The sequence below is a fragment of the Microtus ochrogaster genome, unplaced genomic scaffold (assembly GCF_000317375.1).
Source record: "Microtus ochrogaster isolate Prairie Vole_2 unplaced genomic scaffold, MicOch1.0 UNK6, whole genome shotgun sequence".
NCBI classification, from domain to species: domain Eukaryota; kingdom Metazoa; phylum Chordata; class Mammalia; order Rodentia; family Cricetidae; genus Microtus; species Microtus ochrogaster.
In genome coordinates this window covers 10138400-10144101 of record NW_004949104.1, presented here as the reverse complement: position 1 = coordinate 10144101, position 5702 = coordinate 10138400, and the positions used below count along the sequence as shown (strand labels likewise).

Genomic DNA, 5702 nt, shown 5'->3' with positions numbered 1-5702 from the left:
TGCGGAGATTACCGACGTGCGAGCCACCACGTCCATGTCTGACACCGGTCTGTCCCGTGCCAATTCATGCAGGAAGCGTTACTGGAGGCCCGCAGCTAAGAAGCGCCCGTACTTCCGGCCAAGAGACCAATCGGAAGTCGAGCTCACAGAGAAGCCAGAAGCTTCAGTTCCCGGGGAAGCTGCGCGCTTTAAAGACGACAGAGCAGCTTCCGGCGCGGGCCGCGTTGCCGTGGAGACGGGGGGCGGGGCGCCGGCGCAAGGCGCGAAACCCTGGGCCTCTGGCCTTGGCCTCTACGTCTACCCGGCGCCCGCTGAGGAGTCGGCTCCCTCAGGTACGAGGCCAGGCCTTACGCCCCGAGTCCTCGAATGGCTCGTCCCCCTGCTTTAAAGGCGGCACAGCGCGGGTGCCTAGGAGCTGGGCCCTGTGACGGCTCTTTCTCCTGTACAAATGCAGTAGGTGCTGCCTACCCACAAGGCTTCGGTTTGTGCGTGGAAGTGCGAGCGGAGCGTGCATGAGGTTGTTTGGAGTCCACTCAGCTCGCGCTGCCTTTGCAGGGCCTCTGCATCCTCCTCCCCCTGCTGGAGAGCGCCTCAGGGTGACTCTCCCGCCCTCACGAAGCTTATTAGCGAGGGCAGATCCAGATTCGATTCAGGGTTGTACCTGGGCGAGGGGCTTGTTGTGTACACTGATCTCAAGTGACCGAGCCGTTTGTACCGCAGGTCCTCATTTGGTGTAGTTTCTGAAAGTGTGTCGAGGCCGGAACGCCAGTGGCGGCTCTACCACCTGTTAGCCAATGACCTTGAGCACCCACCTGATTAAGCACCTGCTGAGACGACGGTGTTAAAGTGGGTCGTGCAGGGAAAGTGCTTAGGAGAAAGCGTGTCACCTTAATTGTGGTCCGTGTCTCTTAGATGGTGTGGTAATTACCAAGTGTTGAGCAAGTAGGATTTTGGGGAAGGCTTCCTGGAAGTATTTGAAACTCACTCAGGTGCTTGATATATAAATGTCTTTTTTTTATAGGATCTTTTATTTTTTTTTAAATTGTACAATACTGTAACTAAGTGTATGTGTATCTCACACTATCATGGTTTTTAAAACATTAAAATATTAGCCGGGCGGTGGTGGCTCACACCTTTAATCCCAGCACTTGGGAAGCAGAGGCAGGTGGATCTCTGTGAGTTCGAGGCCACTCTGGTCTACAGAGCAAGTTCCAGGACAGCCAGAGATACACAGAAAAGCCCTGTCTCAAAACAAACAAACAAGAACCCCACAAAAACTATATGTGAAATTGGTCAACAGTGGGAAATAGTTACGAAACCTTGCCCTGAGGCAGCTACCAGTTTGCTTTCTTACTATAAAGTTTTGCCTTTCTGGACATTTCATTGAGGTGAAACCATTTAAATGGGATATGGTGGCACATGCCTTTAGTTGAGGTTGAGGTACTGTAGACTAAAAGCAGGCGCTTCTCTGTCAGTTTGAGGACAGCCTGGTCTACACAGTGAGTTCCAGGACATTCAGAGAGACATAGAGAGACCCTATTTCAAAACACACACACAAACACACACCCCCAAAGTGAAATCATAATATATGGACTCCTGCGACTGACTTATTTTATTTTGTATAATGTAGCCCTGGCTGTCCTAGAATCACAGAGTGGTCTTAAGTTCAGAGACCTACCTGCCTCTGCCTCCCACGTGCTAATAATGAGGGTGTGTGCCACCATGCTCGACCCTAAGCATTCTTGTATAAGCTTGTATATAGACATAGTTTCAGTTTTCTTTGGTGTATGGGTAGTAATGGAATTTCTGAATTAGTTTGTCCTTTATTATCATCTCAGGAGATCAGTCTTCATGTGCATCTGAGAGCTAGTGTCTAGCAATCATGTTTTATCTTGGGCTGTCTTTGTAATTGACGTGTATATTACAACTTAGAAACAAATTTATGTATTTAGGCTTTTTAAAAAATATTTATTTATTTATTAGTTATACAATATTCTGTCTGTGTGTATGCCCTCAGGCCAGAAGAGGGCACCAAACCCCATTACAGATGGTTGTGAGCCACCATGTGGTTGCCGGGAATTGAACTCAGGACCTTTAGAAGAGCAGGCAATGCTCTTACTTAACTGAGCCATCTCTCTGGCCCCTAGGGTTTTTTTTTTTTTTTTTTTTGGTTTTTCGAGACAGGGTTTCTCTATGGTTTTGGAGCCTGTCCTGGAACTAGCTCTTTTAGACCAGGCTGGTCTCGAACTCACAGAAATCCGCCTGCCTCTGCTTCCCAAGTGCTGGGATTAAAGGCGTGCACCACCACTGCCCGGCCTAGCCTTTTTTTTTTTTTAAAGATTTGTTTTACATACAATGTTCTGCCTGTAGGTATGCCTGTGTGCCAGAAGAGGGCACCAGATCTCATGATAGATAGTTGTGAGCCACCATATGGTTGTTGAGAATTGAACTCAGGACCTCTAGAAGAGCATCCAGTGCTCTTAACCTCTGAGCCATCCCTTCAGTGCCTTATTTTGGTTTTTTTGAGATGGGGGTTTCTCAGTGTAGCCTTGATTCTCCTGGAACTTGTTTTGTAGACCAGGCTAGCCTGGAGCTCACAGAACTATACCTGCACCTGACTCCTGAGTCCTGGGAATAAAGGTGTGTGCCACCACCACCCAGCCCAGCCCCAGAGATTTATTTTATTTATTTATTTGTTTGTTTTGAGACAGGGTTTTGCTACATGTTGGCTTCAAACTTGCAATGATTTGGGGCTCAGCACTTAAGAACACTTGTTCTTATTTTTTACTCATTTACTTGTTTATTTATTTATTATGTGTACAGTATTCTGCCTGCATGACAGAAGAGGACACCAGATCTCATTACAGATCTCCAGTTCCAGGGAATCTGACACCCTCTTGTGACCGCCAAGGAAACTAGGGATTCATTTGGTACATGGACATACATGCACACACAGCATTCATATTCACAGAATAAATAAATGTGATTATTTCTGGGTTGGGGGTATAGACTGGTTTATCTCTGTGCAGCCCTAACTGTCCTGGAACTATCTCTGTAGACCAGGTTGGCCTCAAACTCACAGAGATGCCTCTGCCTCTGCCCTCTGCCCTCTGCCCTCTGCCCTCTGCCCTCTGCCCTCTGCCCTCTGCCTCTGCCTCCCGAGTGCCGGTAAGGCGTGCGCCACCACTGCCTGGTTATAAATAAAAGTTTAAAAAAGAAGAAAGCTTGCAGAGCTCCTTCTCTCTATGGATTACAGCAGTGTGGCACCCTGCTCAGTTTATTCCCTGCTGCTGATTGAACCTAGAGCTCTTTTTTTAAAAAAAACATTTACTTATTTATTATGTATACAATATTCTGTCTGTGTGTGTGCCTGCAGGCCAGAAGAGGGCACCAGACCCCATTACAGATGGTTGTGAGCACCATGTGGTTGCTGGGAATTGAACTCAGGACCTTTGGAAGGGCAGGCAATGCTCTTAACCACTGAGCCATCTTTCCAGCCCCCCTAGAGCTCTTTTCATGGCAGGAAAGCCCTAAAAACCATCTCCAGCCCTAACATCACTAAAAAGTTTACCTGACACCGATATGATCTTTTACAGTTCATTTATTACTCATTTTCCTTGAACTGTGTGGTCTTTTTTTTTTTTAAGATTTATTTATTTATTGTGTATACAACATTCTGCCTCCCTGTACCACGCACCGGAAGAGGGCGCCAGATCTCATTACAGATGGTTGTGAGCCACCATGTGGTTGCCGGGAATTGAACTCACGACCTCCGGAAGAGCAGCTTGTGCTCTTAACCCCTGAGCCATCTCTCCAGCCCCCAGAACTGTGGTCTTAATTATGATGATGATTTTACCTTTTTAGAATATCATTATAAGTACATCACAGTTGTTCAGTAGATGTCACGTTCACTCTGCTTGCCTCCACTGTGTATTGTCTTACCTCTTATTGCTTATATTTGTTTCCTACAGTTTTGTAACCAGCTGCCACCAAGTTGGTCATTTCAAACAATGCCACTCTTGTTCCCTCACAGCTCTGGAGACCAGAAATATGAAGTTAAGGAGGCATCCTCTGTCAGAAGGTCTAGGGAAGATCTCTTCTATACTTTCTCTTAGAGTTTGGAATTGCCAGAAATCCTTTGTGTTCCCTAGCCTCCAGTCACAAATAAACAAACAAGCAAATAAATAAATGTAATTTTTAAAAATAAAAAAATTTAAACCGCATGAAGATTCTTATAGTAACATTGACAACCAAAAAATCTGGGAAGACTAAGATTCTTGACTGCTAATGATCTAGTTGTGAAGGAAAATTGAAGACACTGGAAGAATGAGCCTGTTAATAGCTTGCTTTTTTTAAAAATATTTATTTATTTATTATGTATACAATAGTCTGTCTGTGTGTATGCCTGTGGGCCAGAAGAGGGCACCAGACCCCATTACACATGGTTGTGAGCCACCATGTGGTTGCTGGGAATTGAACTCAGGACCTTAGGAAAAGCCGGCAATGCTCTTAACCACCGAGTCATCTCTCCAGTCGTCCCCCCCACCCCCGCTTTTTGAGTTTAAAGTGTATTATAGCCAGGTGTGATGACACATGCCGTTAATCCCAGCATTCAGGAGACAGAGGGAGGTTTGAGGGTTTGAGGCCAGCCTGGTCTATATAGGCAGTTCCAGGGTAGCTAGGCTTACATAGTGAGACCCTGTTTCAGAAAATAAAACAACAATAATAACAATAAAAACTTTTCTGTCAAAAAAGCAATTTAGAAAACATTACACCAAAATCAACCAGATCCAAGACAGTCCATTGCTAACCATTTAGAGTAGCTGCTTGGGAAGGAAGCTGTGGAGCTTCAGTTGGCTTTGTGCTTTCACTGTCAGACATACATTTATGTACCTCACCACCACAAAAACTAGTTACAAACGCTTGTGGTGGTGGACCTTTTTCATTGTTAGTGTCTGTGTCTCTCTCTGTGTCTGTATTTGTGTGGGCATCCTATAAGCATGAAGATTAGAGGACATCTTTCTTTATCCTTTAAAAGATTTATTTTTTATTTTCTATGAGTAGGAACATTTTGCCTGCATGTGTGATTGTGCACTCTATTCCCGGTGCTCTCCGGAGACTGACTAGGAGGACATCAACTCCCCTGAAAACTGCAATTACAGATGTTTGTTACCGTGTGGGAACCAGATCTAGGTTCTCTGCAAGTATACCAAGTATAGAGGACAACTTCCTTTTTTTATTTTTATTTTTTTTAAATATTTATTTATTATTTAGAATACAATATTCTGTTTGTGTGTATGCTAGCAGACCAGAAGAGGGCACCAGGCCCCATTACAGATGGTTGTGAGCCACCATGTGGTTGCTGGGAATTGAACTCGGGACCTTTGGAAGAGCAGGCAATGCTCTTAACCTCTGAGCCATCTCTCCAGTCCCCCCTCCTTTTTTTATTTTTATTTTTGTTTTCATGATAGGGTTTCTCTGTGTAGCCTTGTCTATTCTGGAACTCCCTCTGTAGACCTGGCTGGCCTCGAACTCAGAGATCTACCTACTTCCACCTCCTGAGTGCTGGTATTTAAGGTGTGCACCACCACCCAGTGAGGACAACTTTCAAGAGCCATTTTTCTTCTTCCACCCTCTGTGAATCAACTCAGGGGTCAGGTTAGCAGCAAGTTCCCTTACTGAGCTATCTTATCTCACTGGCC

General features: G+C 45.3%; 1 protein-coding gene across 2 annotated transcripts in view; it reads left to right on the top strand.

Moving 5' to 3' along the window:
* The first annotated feature begins 256 nt into the window (after positions 1-256).
* Positions 257-5702, top strand: part of Sfi1 (SFI1 centrin binding protein) — a 62008-nt gene continuing 56562 nt past the window's right edge. For both annotated transcript variants that reach the window (XM_013353384.2, XM_026788693.1), the window contains exon 1: positions 257-332. The gene's annotated coding sequence lies outside the window, so the exon portion shown is untranslated. The remainder of the gene's footprint in view (positions 333-5702) is intronic.